Source organism: Plectropomus leopardus, chromosome 2 (assembly GCF_008729295.1).
Source record: "Plectropomus leopardus isolate mb chromosome 2, YSFRI_Pleo_2.0, whole genome shotgun sequence".
NCBI lineage: Eukaryota > Metazoa > Chordata > Actinopteri > Perciformes > Serranidae > Plectropomus > Plectropomus leopardus.
The window spans coordinates 17,895,822-17,914,320 of record NC_056464.1 but is presented as its reverse complement, the minus strand read 5'-3'; the positions used below and the strand labels follow the sequence as shown (position 1 = coordinate 17,914,320).

The 18,499-nt window shown below is 44.2% G+C and overlaps 1 protein-coding gene across 3 annotated transcripts in view; it reads right to left on the bottom strand.

The window, feature by feature from the left end:
• Positions 1–18,499, bottom strand: part of sulf2a (sulfatase 2a) — a 57,081-nt gene that overhangs the window by 24,266 nt on the left and 14,316 nt on the right. For all 3 annotated transcript variants that reach the window (XM_042503199.1, XM_042503215.1, XM_042503208.1), the window contains exon 2: positions 11,646–11,714. The gene's annotated coding sequence lies outside the window, so the exon portion shown is untranslated. The remainder of the gene's footprint in view (positions 1–11,645; positions 11,715–18,499) is intronic.

The following is an 18,499-nucleotide window of genomic DNA, read 5'->3' as shown; positions in this document are numbered from 1 at the left end:
ATTAATTTGAAGTCGTGTTCCTGCTTACTTGATAAATATAGGTCAAATATTCACTCTCCTTTTAGCTACGTTTTTGGTCTCTACCAACTCTTGAGGGAAGAGTCTCTGGCTCTTTAGCTGCTAATTGTTCCATTATGTTCACCACCAGCTAGCCTCGAAGGCTGCATTCACACTAAATGAGGCATTGGGGCAAAAATGCCAGTCCTCCAGTTCATTTGAAAGTCAGCAGGACATCTAAACTACGGTGGTGAGGCCTTAGGGGATGCTGGAGCCTGCGGTGAAAAGTTGAAATGCAATGCAATGACACGTGGCCAATCACATAACCTGCAATCACACCTCTTTTGTAACTGTAGAGATATTACAGTAATGATAATCAACAGGAATTCTGCAGATCTTTAAAGCCAACAAAACAAACTCACCGGAGACAAATACTGAGTCGCTGAGAAGATGAGATTGGCTTTCTACAGTTGGTCTCTTCTCCGCCACAAATGGGCCATTTAAGTGACACTCCAACTCTGCTGCTAAACACTGCGGCTATTTGCCCCAATGCCTGATTTGTTGTGAGTGCAGCTGTACTGTGTCTGTGTGCTGTTTGCTGCTGAGTAGGTGGTGCAAAGAAGATTTTAGAGCTTTTTCACTGAAAATGTCTCTCTGCTGCGGTCACACACGATGCAGGAAAATTTGCTACAAACCTATGTAGAGCTAAGGAGAGCTGCAGTTACAGGTGATAATTGTATGTAGGTTATCACTACCAGCAACCCCTTTCTAAACCAAACTAAAACTAAACTTGGTAAAGCTTAGGGAAAGACCGCCATCACGGCTAAAGCGTAATAGGTGAACTGTTGGTAAGAGTTTCATAATGATATTTATGATTAAAAAAAACAAACCAAGCTTTCTGTTTTAAAACACTTTGCTTGCCTATCAAATATCTCAACACCTGTCCCTTTACTTTGATCTGTTCTGTATAAATGTTCATGGTTTAGTAATGAATGTAAACATGGGTAGTTTTGAGCTGGTTCCACTGGTGAGCAATGCAGTCCTTTCTCTGAAGAGGACAGTCTCTTTAAGCTTCCTGGTAACGCAGACTTCTCTCCCAATGACCTCTAAACCACTTATCAATAAACAATGACTCCGGTAACAGGTCAGCACTGTCCCCTCAAAAATCTCCAGTCCCTGGCTGATAACCCTGAAATCATATTCAATAACTCTCCAACTGCTCTCTGAGTTAAAATAGTGCCTGCACATCCTTCTGACAAATGTGCCTTTACTTCCTAATAACTAACTTTAATAGTTGAGAATGACAAGAGATAATGCGGTGGCTGATCCCATTCACCGGGAAGATTTAATTTAGATTTCCCTCAGGTTCTGATAAGCTTGGTACTCTGCAGACATTTAAGATGACAGTCAGAACCTGCACAGCAATTTTCTGTTTGAATACGCAGACACAAAGAGCAGTGGTTAGACTTTAAAAGAGAGAAAATGAGATTTGTGCCGCGATGAGGAGACTCGAGTGTGAAATGTTTCTTTTTGCCATTACTGTAATACGGTTTGCCTCTCAATTTGTGTATTTCTTCTCTTGTTTATACATTATTTTCTTCCCTAACCTTTGATTCCACGTGGAATGTGCTGCCCAGACAGTGAAATATGAACGAGTGTAATTTTAGTACTTAACACATCATTAATCCTGCAGTGAGTCTGCTGCCCTGAGAGACAGGGTGACAGCGTGATGTGTTCAGGCTGGAAAGCTCTCGTATGTTCAAACTCTCTCTCTCTCTCTCTCACACACACACACACACACACACACAGAGCAGCTCATCTTACATACATTTTTTTACTTGTTTATATATCTTTTTCCAGGAGAGGAAAAATGATTTTTTGCTGGGTACCCCCACCTAGATTTCATTTATCTATTGGCCAAAAGTACATGGACACTCCTGGAATGGGGCTTTTTCTAACTTGGAAAAAAACGTACACTTGTATAGCGCTTTTCTAGTCGTTCAACCACGCAAAGCGCTTTCACACTACTTGTGGCCAAGGCTACCATACAAGGTGATACCTGCTACTCAGTTTTTAAACATTCATACACAATCACATATCAATGGAACATCCACTGGGAGCCCAATGATACTTTGGCATACAGATTTTGATTAGTGGGCAACACGCTCTATCCCCTGTGCCACAGCCGCTATGAAAAGGCACCTGAGTTCCACACAAGTGAAGAACTTGCCTTTACAGAGTCCTGACCTCAACCACGTTCATTACCTTTGGGCTGAAGTGGAACACCATCTGTGAACCAGGTCTTATCGCCTGTCACTGACCTCACTACAGCTCCTGTGGCTCAAGGGGAGCAAATCCTTATAGCCAGGTTTGAAAATCTTGTAGAAAACCTTATGGCAGCTTATTAATGCTCATGGTTTTAGAGTGAGATCTCCAACAATCACACTTAGGTGCATTTACAGGTGTTCACACACCTTTGAGCATGCAATGTACATGTTTCCTTCGTCATTTTGAGATGGTGCAATAATATTCATGAAGTAGTATGTAAGTGAAAGTTACATGGAAGTAGGGTAATGAACAAACTGATAAATTATAAATGCAAAGAGCCACAGTAGGAGACTGTCCTCAGAAGTCATCTTCTGGTCACGCTATATTTTGGAAGACTTCCTCACACAGTTTGAGCTTGGTGCACACACACAGGGACGAAAAATCTTCTCTATCTTTGCAACTCTATAATCCACAGGGCCCATTATCTTTTAAATGGTGCGAGTGATGGAATACCGGGTGAATAGCTTGGTGGAAAAAATAAGAAGGCAAGGAAGAGAGAGAGAGAGAGGGAGGGAGAGAGGTAGGAAAAGAAAGAGAGTGTATGATGGTGTCAGTTCAGACAAAAGACCCAGTCATGATGTGTTCTCGCTTGAGAACAAAGAGCTCTGACAGACTCCCCGGGTCTGTTCTGTTGACTATAAATGTACCCCATACACACTCTCATACACACACACACACGCAGGCAGGGCGACAGACAGACAGACAGACAGACAGACAGATAGACAGACACACAAACACACCCACATTCTGCAAATCAGACTTCAAACTTCTCTCTCCAACAAGGGGACATAAAAGGAGAGAACAGCAGTTAGGCTAATTATCTCTGAATCTGGAGGAAATGAACTGCATTGTATTGTTGTATTGTTCTGAAAACTGTTCGGCCCCGGCAGCATTAGAGGGACATCACACAGCTACTGCCTTCCTTTTTGTCTCCTCCAGGTTTAACTAAATAACTCAGTGAAGATATTCTTCATAATGAGCTTGGAATGCAGCCACACCACAAATAACTAAATCAAAACCTGCTGCAGTCAGGATGTTTTGGTGACTGAATACTGTCTCCATCTCTACAGATGCTAGTTTTCTCTTTCAACCACACATGTCCACTTCGCTCATGCTCTCTGTTACCAGCAGCAACAGAGAGGCATGTAGGGCTTGCGTGGTGGTCTGCAGGTTTTTTGGGGAGGCTTCAGTCAAGGTCCACGGCAGGGTCACGGCATTTACCCCTCCTTCTCTGCACCCTTGCAGTACACTCCAACAGAGCCTAAAGAAAACACGGAGGTGTTAGAGAAAACACAAACAGAGCCCCGATTGTCCCTGACTTGGGTGCAACCCCCCACAGCCCCACCTCCAGGGGTTTAAGACCAAGAGAATGAGCAACTGTCAATGGTGTTTTGTAAATACGTGGCTGTTTTCACTTCAGATGGGTTTATTCTGATGTCAGAGGGAAATGCGCCTGCTTTGCAGTCTGCCAGTGTCCTTGCCTTTCCTGTCCTATTGAGGTTTGTATGGGAAAGCCATTTGTGGTGCATCCGAAAGAGCGGCACAATTGCCAGCTCCTTTGAGACAGAGGTTGACAGCTGAAACAAGTGAGCAAGCTGGTGGACAGGGCAGCCCGCTGAGTGATGGCTGTTTCTTATTGGCACTTATTGACCAGAGGCAAAGCCCCCCTACAGTGTGTCACATCTCAGCTAAATGGATTACAGACAAATCAGCCGGGGCCGATTGTTCCACAGACCTAACTACCTCACTGAGACCTCAGTGCAGCCAAGTGACTTCTGCATGACATTGTGCGGCTGCCGCATCAATGAGAATTTAAACATCACTCAAAATATGATCTACTAAGGACTGCATAATAGGGCTGGGCGATAAAACGATAGCCACACTTATCTAAATATAATTTTTATTTGATAGTGATATAAAAAATGTTTGATAAACCCTCCATACAAATAAACCACCACAGGCCTGTAGAAGGGGGCAGTAATGCACCCTAAATAACAGTTACTACCCGCCATTAACCAGAGGAAGAAAACAGAGCAGCAGCCTTAGAAGAAGACGACGAGGGGACAGGCCACTACAGCATACAGCAATGTTGCCACATTCATCATGTGCATAAAGTTATTTATAGTATGATTGTTTTTAACGTGACTAAAGGTAATGTGAACTTTAACTTTCATACATTAGCATTAGCATGATTTCTGCCTCGATCACATCAGACAGACTTTCATTGCTACTTCACTATTGTCAAAGTCCGTCTTTTGTTATTGTTTTAATTGAGAAAGGGCAGAAATTAATACTGTGGGTGTAAAACTTACACAGAAAATACTGATCACAGTTGCAATTTCTGTCTTGTTTATTTATCTTGTTTCTATTGTCGCTAAAACACATACAAAATGGTTTAAACTGTTTGTCCAAAGTGTTTGACATGCCGCTGACCAGGATTAAGATTTTTATGTCTATTTATTGTATTATTTAATAATGTTATTTTGATTAAAATTGTTTTTAATCTAGCCCTGCAATACTCTGGCGACCTGTGCAGGGTTTACCCCGCCTCTCGGCCAATGACAGCTGCGATAGGCTCCAGCGCCCCCGCGACCCTGACGAAGACAAGTGGACAATGAATAAATGAATGAATGTTTTTAATCTACCTCAGATTTGTGAATAGTCTGCTGTTTGGAAAATGTTTGTCATGTTTCTTCAACTTTCCCTCAGAAAAAAAATCTGCCTTTGAACTTAAAAGAAACAATGACTTGACTTTTTTGGTAGATAATTATGAATATTGACCAATATCAAACTTTTACTGTGACAACATTTTTAGCCATGTCGCCCAGCCCTGCAGCATAATACTAAATACTAATCTTGACGGGGGAACATTACTTGGATGCACAAAGTGATATTTATCTGCTCGGGATAATGTAATTATCCCTCTAAACAAAGCTGTCTGCCTCTAGTTAACAAGCAGCACACGTGTTGGTAAAATTAGATCATGTTCCACGGGACTCATAGATTTTAAGCTGTCATTTGTTGTGTTTTAATTACATGCCATTTCTCTCCCATCATCAAATTAGCACCTGCAGTGGGGACTGCTCCTAATGGCCCTGACTTAATGATGATTACAGACAATATCGGTTTCAACTTTCAGTAAACAACTGCCGCCAGCCCGCTGAATAAATTACTGCTCAGATAAATCAATACACTGGCTGGAAGTTACAGTTCAGCTGCTGAAAAAGTGATCACCACTGCAGACTGGGGATTTTTTAACTGGACTAACAATAGTATAAGAGCTATTGTTAGTTGCAGAGGGATGTTTTACCCTGGAGTGGTGGAAGTCTGTGGGCTCCGTGAGGACCATCTTCTCTGATGTTAATAATACCCCTGGGGGTTGGAGAGGCGACGACCACTTCTTTACTTCTTCACTCCGCCCATTCTCTGTCCTAACCCCCCTACCCCTCGCTAGCTGGCTTTCTCCTGGCCCTTTTGTCGGCGGATTACTGGGGGTTTAGAGACGCACACACTGATCCCTCCCTCCCCTATCAGAACCACACAGGGGGTTAAGACTGGAGCAAAGAGGGGAGACCTCCACACAATGATCTGAATTACAGAGGATTTCTATGTATGGCCACTTATATTCCCCCCATTTGCTCTACTCAAAAATCACCCCAGAGCGCTATTCAGCGTTTGTGGTTTTCCCAGCAGGAATCTTGGGATATATGCCAGAACCCAGAGCAGTTTTTGAATCTGTAACAACACCTACAGAGTTCAGAGCAAGTCTTTTTTTTAAACTAAACTCTTTGTCTTTTGTTTAATTTAAGCACAAACATGTGTTGTAATCATCCACGATAAACGACCAACACAGAAAATACCCGCGGCAAACAAACAAGCCTCAGGTGAAACCGCAGCAATGTGTAATTGTGCGCAGTCAACACACACAGCCCACATCATCAGTCCATATTGTGAGAGAGCACAGGCTGTCTCCTCCTCTACAGGTCGGTATCCATCTCTCTCTGCCTTGTCCCCTGGACAGCTGCCCAGACAGCCCATCTGTCTGTGCTGACCTGTGTTTGGGACCATGGGGGGAGCCTAAGTGGTCCATGAAGGGGGTCTTTGGCATGTTGCCTGCCCGGTAATGACAGTTAAGCTGCCAGCGGCTTGCCTAACAGCTCTGGAGGTCTCTCTGTGGTGCTACAGTATTGATATTGTATCGGGTTGCAAAGGGCTTGGCAGCCTTTTAATGAGAGCTCAGATTGATCAGGCAGTAGTGGCTCTCCCCTTACTGTACATGATGCTCATTGGCTCTCCCTGCAGACCAGGTCCCCCTCTGATCTGTATCACTGACTGAGGAGGGAGACAGACACGTTCATGCCTACATGGTACAGGACATGGTAACATGCTTGCACATGTCATGTACAAATGAAGAAATGTAAAAGATGTCAGGAGGGAATTAAAGTTAATAGTAACAGTAACTAAAGCCATTTTCTCATACTCAAGACAATGTCCGGAGGTTCAGGTCCAAACATTGTCTGGAGTTTTCCTTTTGCATATATGGCACACAATTGTGTCTGAAGCGTTCTCACCTACTGGAACTATTTCGTTTGGTTTAGTCGAGGGATGGCATATAGGTAGACTGTGCAGGAGGCAGTGCATGACATGGATCACGTAGCCGGTTCATAAATTGATCATTAACAACAGAGTCTCTTGCCATTCATTAATTTGTCTGACCATTTCGGCTTAAGCCCTTACTGACTGAAGTTCCAGAATCTCGTCAGCTCTGCAGTTAGACATTTTTGTTGCTGTTTCTGTGTAATTTACCCTTTTTCTTCACCCTTCAGACGTTTGGGTTAAATTGAGTTTCATGCATGCTGCATGATAGAAACTTCATCAACACGCCCGCTAACTTGCTGTAAATTCTGCTGACAATTACCTGCTTTATTCACACATGAGCTCAGTCTGACATGACATGGACTTTGTACAAGCTGGCAAGGTTAAGTCTGCTTAATGTCCGAGCCAACTGATATGGACATTTGCTTTCTCACATACAGCTCCTCCACGTAATGTCTACATATTTTCAGGATTGTAGTGCATATATGAAGGAGATTTAAATAGTCACAGTCAGAAGTATTTGCTTTAGTTACAAACATGCTCCGCCTTGGAGCATCATAACGGTTCAGGTGGCTGTGGTGATGGAGTCTGTTTGCAACAGCTAAAACAAATTGTTATGGGACTCTATCGGTCGCCAGACTCATCAAGTTTAAAATAGTACTGGCAGTAAACTTTACAAGAACATAATAGAAACTTGAAATTGACTTCTAAAGTAAAACAAAATTGAGTTTTAGTCTGCATGTTGTTATAAAAAGATCAAGTTCCTGTAATCTCAATAATTATTCCCCCAAACAGAATACTTTATCAGTAATTGCAAAGAAAGAAAAAACACTTTAAGCATTTCTCTCAGTGAAGAGAATGGCTGAAATAGCAACTTAAAGTAAGAAAAAACTCAACGTAGGGAAACTTTAAAAAAATATTCAAACACTTATTCTGACGCATGGAAACACCCGCGCACATATAGACTCAACTATCTGATTCATCCACCCACACAGACAGGAGAGAGAAAGTTAAATGTCTTTCCTTTATGCTGAAGTTCTCTGTATGGGTCACAAACTGGACAACAGAGGTCGGCAAAGTTCACATAAACAAAAAGAGAGTGAGAGAAAGGAGAAGAAAAAAATATATTTAAACCACCTGCCTGTCAGCCTCTATAATGGTACTTCACCTTTCCATCCCTCCTCCTCTTAACCTGCCTTCATAGGCTCATGTCAAGGTCGCAGCAGTGGTCTCTGAGACTTGACTCTCTCCTATTAGCCCTCCATTAGGCTCCTGTCAGACAGGCAGCCAGCTGTCAGCCCCCCTGTGGTTGTGATCATGACCCCCTCTCAGCCTCTGGACCCCCCATGGGATCTACAGCAGGGGAGTAACAGGATGGAGGTAGAAATGAAACCCTGCTCAGTACTCTGGGGAGAGGACATTGTGATTACTTTTCAGTGGCCTTTACTACGGAGGTGGCCGGAAGACCATTCCACGACTGTGCTGCCGATCGGTCACACTGAAATGTGATGTGAAAAAAATTCAACTACCGAATGAGCTGGATTTGCACGGCTAGAAATCGCACATGTTGTCATTATGTCCTCCTCAAAATGTTCTCTGCACACACCCGGTGGCAACCTGCTCGGCTTTTTTCTCGCCTTCTTCTCTTTTATAAAACATGAATTAGCAGTGCCTTGATCAAGTTCATCACCCTTATGTTGCAATTAGTGCTGTGTCAGAGCGCAGAGCGTGGCCCCCTTTCACTAAAACAGAGTAATTACCGCACCAACGGCCAGCTCTCTGACTCCATCACCCCACCCTCATGCACCTTCAAACCTTCCTATCACACCTTCCTATCAGCTCAGATGGAACATTAAGCATCAGGCAGGACAGGAGATATACACAGCTTTTCAACCAGGGGGAGGGGGATTAATAACCTTTTACTGTGGATCACACTGAGCGAAAAGGTCAATCAGATTCATGAGAGAAGCGTCGTGGATGAATGTCTACACTTAATGAGCATTGTATAGCGCCAAGATTGCTGTTGCGCTCTCCTACACGTGAAGTAAAAAAGCATTAAAAATAAATGGGGAGTACAGCCAATTCAAGACGCACATAAAATGGCCAGTAAATTCATAGGGCAAGCAGACAAGAGAGGGACAGACGGTCTTTGGTGGAGAGAGGGACACTCTTTTACTGTTGTAGAGATTCAATTAATTATCCCTGCATTGTAGTTAAGGGAGAGTAAGACACTACAAGCAAAAGATATGGGGCTTCTGACCCAGCATCTCCACCAGATGCCCTGCATTTTTTTACAGAGTGGGCAGTGATGAAATGCTCGGTGCCATCCTGTGTTTGGTAAGCTCCTTGTTAAACATGGCTGTGATTGAAAGTTATTACAGCAATTATCTTAATGGCAGGAGAGCTGGGGGATCGGAAGAAAACAAGAAGGCCTTTTGTGGAATTCAGATGAAGCCTCCTTTCAGCACCATCGCCCCAGATAGCTTAAGTTTGCTGAGTGATTATGCAAGTGGGCAGAGTGATTTTTTTCCAAGAGTAAAGGCACACACACACACACACACACACACACACATACACACACTTTCTTCACAGCCAGCCACTTCCTTACAAATAGAGAGCCGACTTCCCAGCCAGCCGATGGGAGCTGACACACAGCAAAAGAATGAGCTGCCTCTGTGTTGTTACTATAAAGCTTGGCCAGAGTGCCAAGTGGCCTCTCTGTGTGTGGCGCCGCAGGTTGGCACGCTCACAGGGGGCTTTATTGGGGTGCCGTCCCGAGCGTCAGGCAGCATGCCCGATGTTGACAAAGCCTGGTATCGCCTGCTGTCAGCCCATTCTGTGTGCACCCGGCGGAAAGAATCAATTAGGCCAAGCTCACAACAGAGCACTTTAATATTTGACTTTTAATCAGTGGGCAGAAGGCAGGCCGGGGCATGAAAGCAAGCTGGCGGTTCCCGTCTTGTTGATGTGGAAAATGAGGGTCCCAGAGCCCCGAAATGTGCATCACATACACCAGAGAGGATGTGAGGAGCCGGTCTGAGGAGAAAATTGCCACCAACAACAGGCTAAACTCCGTTAGGGGAAAATATCCCTCCGTCACTCACAAGATATCAAAAGCACCTTATGCAACCAGCTGCAAGGAATGGAGAAGAAATATCACATAACGCTGTTCGTAAACAACCGAGGCTCTGTGGAAGGGACAGTGGTTTAAGAGGAGAAAACTGAATTGATGAGGTCTTCACTCGGCAGATGAACTGCTCCTTTGAAGAGTTTCTCTTTAAGACTTTCGGTTTTTATCCCGCACTGCCGAAGGCCCCTTCTGCCAGCAAGAAGAGGAGGAAGAAAGAGAGAGGTGAATGCTGTCCTCACGCTGAGGTTTTGAAGTGGAGATCAGTCCTCAAACAGAATAGCTTACCAAAGGCATATCATTCACCTGTCTGCTCTTGCTAGTTTCACAGACAAAAAGAAAAATCAAAGTTCGCCTCCTTAAAATGCTCCACAAATTTAAAAAAAAATTAAGAACCAAGGCCTATTTTTTTTTCTGCAAACAAAACACTAAATTTTCATGGCTATATTTGGAGCTATTTGTTGCGAGTCGTTTGTTAATCAAAAAGGAGAGCTGATTACAGTCACGCATACTGATGTTTTTGCAAGTGATAATGAGTCAGCTGTGCACAGCTGTGTACATAATATGCCCACATGTGCTGAGAGCTGCTTCGTCTGCTGCTATCCAACTGTTCACACAGGATGACTCCGATCGCAGCAGCAACACACGCATGTTACTGGTAAACAGCCAACAGGACAGTGGTAAGCGGCCATGTGTCCAGATCATGCAGATTTATTACCTCTTTAAAACACTGTTAGCCCAACAGCGTTTCCATTTTTCAAAACTCAGTGCCTGCAACATCTGATTAAAAGCATAATACATGGCCTAAGTCATCACTGCCAGTTTAGCGGAGACACAAAGCTAGCCTGAAGCCACAGGGGGTGAAGGCGATTTTTCAGTTATTGATTTAATAATTCTGAGCGTTGTAGCTTGCTCATTAATTCTCTTGACTATTTCCTTCAGCCTCACCTAACCCCTACTCTGCATCTAGATTTCACCCTTTTCTCTTCATAATTACCATTCGGACTGACGGCCACTTAGGGGGCATCTGCTGCGGCCACAACACACCCGCAAAACACCCACAGCCGTCTTTGATCATCAATTCCATCTCAGTGGGGCCAACAACAACAACCATCCTGTTATCCATGCAGAATGAAATGCTAAATCGCTGGCAGGTGGATCAAATGAGGTGATATGATTTTGAGACTGACTGAAGCAGCGTGATGTGTGAGTCGCTTCCTGAGGTGACGAATCTATCCCCCACAGTAAACAAAGTGTTGACGTCAACTGTAGTCCGCTGTGTTTGTTTCCTCCAAGATCGTAGATTCCATGGTAACAGGAACAATAATTCGAACCTGATTTATGTCTGTGATAGCCAGATAGGTGGAAAGATAGATAAATAGATAGGTGGACTGCTGTGGAGACAGTGAACCTTGCACAGTTAGGCACTGTGTTCACATGCAAACAGACACAGGAACCCTCTGTAGCAACACAACAAAACCTGCATCCCCACATGCGAGTCAAATCCCTCTATATGTGTGTGTGTGTGTTTGAGGGAGGAATGACAGGGCAGAGGGAGATTTCACTCTCACAGTGTGTAAGAAGTGAACAGCCTTACCTTCCTTTCTAAACAAGCTGCCTCTGATGTTCTCCTCTCCCACAGAAATCAGCCTCCGACTGCCAAGTTCTGTAAGCAAACACAAAGTCCAGAGTGGATGAATACTTGGAACATTTGCAACTTCCACTTAGGAGCTCAAACACAGCCAGACTTTCTCGTATCTGTGCCATCCTGTCTTGTTTTTCAAAAATCTTTTTTTTTTTTTTTAAATCTATGAATCTTGTACGCATTCTGTTCATCCCTGCCTGATGCTGGCCTGTATTGTCTCTGTCCTCCCTAACAGACACCATAAGCCATTCCTGAGTCCAGATGCCACTCTTCCCTCACACATACCCTGAGGATGGTGACCCAGCTGTTTTAGACGAAAACACTGATGAACTGTGAGACATGCAGATAAACAACCACATACGTTACGTCAGTCCACATGGTATTTGCACACAGTGAAATCCATATTTGACTTATGCTGTGGGGCCTGAGGGAGCAGGCAATAGTTCAGGAGGTGGTTTAATTAGACCTGTGCCAGAAATAGTGTTAAAAAGCTACATTTGTAACATAATTACTTCTCACCCTCCAGAAAATTTTTAGGGATAGTAATGATAATGAGTTTGCAATGCTATGTAAGCACTGCTCACTTTCAGCGTGCTTTAAACTAGGTGTTTCAAGCAGTTGAGGTACAGAAAAATAGCTGTTTTCACGCAGCTCTTTCAATTGCATCTTTGCCAACCTCGTCTCCAGCAGCCTCTAGTTGTGATCTTGTACGCTACAAGGCCTTGTTCTGTGTCCGTCTGTGAAGACATGTTGACAGCAATGGAGCTGTCTGATCCATGTTCTGATTGGACAGGTGTCAGTGTCCAGCATGCAAACACCTGAGCCGAGCCAAACAGGCTTTGACATCTCAATAACCGCTCTGTGAGATCTCTCTCTCTACTGATGGAGCCTCTTATATGACATATGTCGTTGGTGAAATGCATACAACAATGTGGTGATGCACACACAAATGGTATGTGCAGCAAGGCTAAGAATATACCAGAGAACCTTATGAGCCCACATGTATCTCACCGCCAAGGCACGTCTCTCTGACCCCAGCTGCTCTCTGCCCAAGCCAGCCAGCCACTCGTGGGCATCAAAGAGAGGTGTGGCTGGACACCTGTGACTGTCAATCTGTCTGTCCGTCCATCTGCAGCAATATGAAACTCTGCGACCTGTGTGAAGGCTTGCTTTTCACTGTGGAGCATATTCCTGTACAGCTTAACACATTTGAAGCCAAGGGCACAACAAGGAGGAGGAATCTCTGTTATGCAGCAACAATACAAACCAGCAGAGACGTCATTTATTTTGACAGGATTTTATGTGGCCAAAGATGACATCCAAATAAACTTGCAGCATTCAGCCGACACCGCAGGCTGCAAATGGCAAAAGTGATTTACTTTCCTTTTCTCTCGCTAAAATAAAGGAGTGACAGATTTAATATAAATAAGCAGAGAGGGGGAGGAAGAAGTGAGGGGATTGGAACAGGCTGTGGGTGACAAGGCAGTGTGACAAGCGTGGCAACTGAGAGAAAATGCGACACCTGGCCTTGTCCTTGATGTGAATAAGAGGATGATACATCAAAAAGTGACAGGGCAGAAAGATGGCTATTACCCAGGCAAAGAAGAAGATAAAGAGGAAGTAGAGGAGAAAGTGGCTATTTTTAGCAGTGGAGTAAAAATACGCCAGGGATTCATTTAATATTCCTTGCCATAAAGCGCTCCTGCGTTAATGAATCATGTTTTATTAGTTGCAATAATCTCCTGTTCTTGGCAGAGTTACACCAAAACTGCCATGACATTTCGAAGCATCGGGATCAAATGCCCACATCAAATAAAACCAGTCAGGCAACTCCATCCTCTCCTGACTGAAATAAGATGGAATGAGCCATCTATTTGTTGATCGTGATGAAGTTTGAACAAGGGGGTAAATGAGTGGAGCCTGCGGCCATGTTTTCTTTGATTGGCTGCGTTCTCTCTGTTGGGGAGGGGGCTGATTGATTTCTTTGGGCTTTAAACCCAGCTCTGCCCCTATTGATCCCTCATCCCCAGACCTGTCTCTTCCCCAATTAAGAGTTCACTAAGCCGGCAGTATGGACTGCTCCTAAAGAATATCACCTTCCTACCAACATCTCAATGTTCACTACGCTGCCTGTCTCTGGCGCTTTCTCACTTCATTTCTCACTTTTGTCTACTACTCCTCCACTCCAGTCGTGGTTAATGCACAGTCACATCTGAACAATAATGGTGGAACTGATCTGGATTTGGTCTTTTTTTGGATGAGGGGGTTAACATTAGCAAAGGAATCCCACAGTTCATTAAACATAAGCTCAGGATAGACAGTCCAAATCTCTGTACATCACTGAGAATCAATTGCTTCACCAGCGGCCAGATTTTAAGGATTAGAGCGAATTGAGCTACTCTGGATGTAGAAATCTGGGATGTGTCTGGGTGTCAGCCGAGGAAGATCAAAAGATTCATTAGATTAGAATTAGATCAAACACAGTCAAAAGTTGCGAGGACAGACAGAGGAGGAGTGTGTGAGAATGGTCGACGATAGAGAAACAGAAATCCAGACGTAGGAGCCAAAAAGCTGTCTGACTCAGAATCAATTTAATTGCCAGGTACACGTAGGGATACAAGGATTCTGCCTGTATTTCTGTCTTCCTCAGGAGCTATTGGCACATCACTCTCTTGATCTGCCCACCTTGAGGGTGCAGAAAGAAAAAAACAGTTCAGACACAGGTCAGTTGTGCCCCGATGCACCCCGGCCTTAAACCCGTAATCCCAATGCTTTGGTGGAGTGAGAAAATCCAATTTCAGAGATCTGTAATTCCATAAACCTTATTAGGCACAACAATAGCAGCTACACCCTCAGGGAGAGGCATGAGGGAGGGGTGAGTGTGCGGAGCGAGGGTGGGTAGCTAAAGTTGTGACCGGGCCAAATACAGGCACGGAGAGAGGGTGACGAAGACAGAAATGGAGATTAAGGTAGAGTCGGAGTGTAGCAAATCAGGGGAATGAAGAAGACAGAAGTATTCTGGCACGGATGCACTTCTAGTGAGTTACCGTGACTGGGTACAACATGATGAAACGGGTGACACACTGAGATTCACAAGGTGAAATATTCAACTTGTCAGTCACTATGAACAGTCTGTGTCCTCACTGCTGGTGCATTTCTCGTCCCTCTTTCACAGATGATTTGGTGATTTGCGCTGCCTTTTTGTTTCCTTTCTATCTTCTTTTATTTACCAGACAATCCCATCTTTGCTCTAAAAGCCTGCTTTAACAGCACAGAAGATTTTGGGGGTGATGTTCTGTATATATGAATACATTCCCAGAATAGAAAGTAATCTGTTTTATTTGGTTTGGGTTAGCAAGTCTTAGCATCACCACTGCATCCTGTATTCATTTAATCGTAACATCAATGGGCCACTTAGACTGCTGTTATCTGAGTGCTCTCATTGATTGTTTGCCTAAATCCAGGAGAGTGGGGTGTGTCTGTTTGTTTTGCCTTACTAATGGACACCATCTCAGCACACACCTCGGTGAGAGCGAGCCAATGGCAAGCAGCGGAGGAGACATGATCATAAAAGAGAGACGGGATGAGAGATATATGCAGCAAATTGATCAATAAAAACACTTCAAATCCAAATGTAAGGGACTCAGGTGGTGGAAATGCTGATGGAAATAATTATGGTGATAATTACTTCCATGGTGATGAGACTTTGCTTATCAGACAGAAAAACGGTCGACTTTGAACTTGAGTCAGATTTTGGCTCTGCTCCAAAATCTCCCAATCACTGCTCTTAGCAACCACAGTTAATTCTGTCATAAATTATTCACAACTGTGACAAAACTGTTGCAAAAGGCCACAGATATCCCCGGGATCTAAAATCTGATTAGAGGGGGAGATTGGAGCGCCGATTTAATACAGAAATTCCAGAGATATAGCAGGGTTTTAGCGACATCTCGCCGTTTGGAATTGCAAGTGAGAAGGGGCCTCTAGCCGCTGTATCTCCAGAGACGGATAGGGCAGTGAAGCCCGTACTCTGTGGCCAGCAGGGTATAATTACATTTCCCCGTGGGGCACCTCCGCTGCTGCAGCTCAGCCATACAGAGGGAGGAGATTGAAATCTGATTGCACTCACACACAGCAGTAGAAAGGCTATCTACACGTGAACACTGGGAATCACACGTACACGCAGAGAAAAAACACACAGAAACACACATTCACATGCACGGATAAACACATGTGCTTCTCCTTATTTGCTCCTATCAGCCTTAGACTACTCTGCACTCTCTACACACTGCTGAGAGAAGAGTGTTTGAGAGGCGTCGTCAAAGAGCCCCTCTGCCTCCCTATCATTAGAGCTGAGAGGAGCAGCGGCACCGAGATTTACACACTGATCTCCTGATGCCGCCTCATCGCAGGACCTGTTAACAGCAGCTCATACATACAGATGAACAGGGACTCGGAGAGGGAACACGTGAGTGCTACTTACTGTCAGGCTACTTTTAATGTGTCCTACAGCAGCCCTGTGTGTGAATCATAGGTGTGAATAATGCAACACTAGTTACGTTTCCAAGTTTTAAGCTTAAATTTATGCAAAAATGTGAATTAGTGTGTATCCATTAACTAAATGTATGCGAATATATTTCAGTTTTGCAGGCATAGATATCTATCTATTCAAGCAGCAAGACTACATAATTAATCGCGCACCAGCACCTCTGATATATCATCACATTTAATTGCTGCTTCCCACCTCAGATGCCATTTTGTGTTTTCTTTTTTTTTTTCTAAACCAGCAACATCGCATTTATCTACACCCCCGAAACCCTGCTCTCTTTATTCTTTATTTTTCTTTTGGGTGCCTCATAACGGTGTGCGGCAAACTGATATGAATGCCTTGTCTACATTAGACGAAGAAGCAGGTACAATAACGTCAAGATGTACTAGAAAAATCTGTTTCCATCAGCTTTTATTGCATCTTCTCTTTTTTAGTATGCCAACTTTTCCACCTCAGCCAAGCATAAAAAACTTTTTGTACTATTTCAGCTCTTCCTACATTCCTGGTGTTTTCCACTCAGGTTTTTTTTTTTTATGGGCAAATTAAAAATGTGCATAAAAATGGCAAGTGGAGCAGGTGGAAGGAGCTGTAGCTCTGAGAGCACTGAATGGAGCTAATGGGAGACATTAGCTTTAGGACCCTCCAGTCTAACCTCACTGTGTCTAACCACAAAAGGTCAAGGCGGCGGTAAAATGAGCAGACACCGGCGCTGCCCCTGGCTGCCTGCGGGCCCACTGAGACTATCGAGCAGTGTCACCTTGGCTGCTGTCACTGATATCTGCCACCTGTCACCGCGCTGCCCCCGTGGCATGGGATGCGGCTGCATTGACAATGGGTTTGTCGATAGCACTTCCTCCCGAGAGTGGCCATGGGAGAACATGTCCTCTGCTTTCATCAACAGCTTGAGTCAACAGCTTCGGTGTGCGGCATTAGCATACAATACATATTCATGCCGGTGTCTCCCTTCAACTGCATCGCCGGCCCTCCTGCACATTTTCCAGTCATTTTTACAAACGGAATGTCAAGCGCCCCATTTTCACCGGGAGTCCCACATGGCCTTTTATGCATTCCCCGCACGGCCACTGCAAACAGCGTCAACAGGTCTCAAGGTCGTCACTCCCACTGATCCTGTGTGTGTGTGTTTTTGTGTTTGTGTGGATGTGTTGTCTTCATGTGTCCCAGAAAAAGTATGTGAACAATGCAGGAAGAAAAACAGGAATTGGAAAAAGATGTGAGCAAAATAAAATGGTTAAGGGTATGAGTGTGTGTGTGTGTGTGTGTGTGTGTGTGTGTGTGTGTGTGTGTGTGTGTGTGTGTGTGTGTGTGTGTGTGTGTGAGCTTGAGCACAAATTTATGCAGCGTAATGGCACCCACTGAGATTTTGTGTGCAATTTCCTTTACATTAGAGAGTTAACTGCACAATTACATCTTAGTGTCTGTGAATATAAATCTGAACAAAATGTTATCGTGACATCTGGGTGTGTGCATGTGTGTGCATGCGTGTGTGTGTGTGTGCGTAACATGCATGCTGCAGTCTTAACATGCCTGGGGACTAGCTGACAGGTAGACTTAGCAGGAGCATCCTCCTTCAGTCCACTGGTATCTCAGTGAGAAAAGAGGCCAGTTGATGTGGGGGTTAGAGCTTCCATGGCAGAGTGTGTTGTGATAAATAATGAATGCTTAAAGAACATATCTCTGAATCTCTTCTTTACTTTCCATCCATCCCTCCATCCTTGCATTCGTTCAGCCATCCACCCATATCCCTACAAACAGCACAGGGCGTTCAGCTGTCTCTATCATAAATATTTCAGCCTCTAGGTCAGCGTGCACACCCCCCTCCACTCCGCTGCTCTTAACCGCCACCACTTGGTGATGACACAGCCTTTTGACCCATAAAGATATTGACAAAACACTGATAGTGAGTACATTTACTGGGACCAGCCTCATAGACTAAAGACGTGTTGGTGTCTATAGGAGTGGCTGCGGCTGCAACCGTTGAAATGGCGACTTCTGAATGAATGCTGTGTGCCGGATACCTCCAAATCCAAATTCAAAACCGGACTGTTCTTGCCTTTGTAAAAAGTAATATTTTCAATGTTGTAGTTGTTGTTTGTGCTCTAATTTTAACCCCCCGCATACACATTAAGCAACCGCAATGATTACATCTGGCTGAGTAGATACAAAGCAATGCTGAGACAATGAATTTTCCATATTTCACCAGAGACTATGAAACACGAAGACAAAGTGAACTAATCAC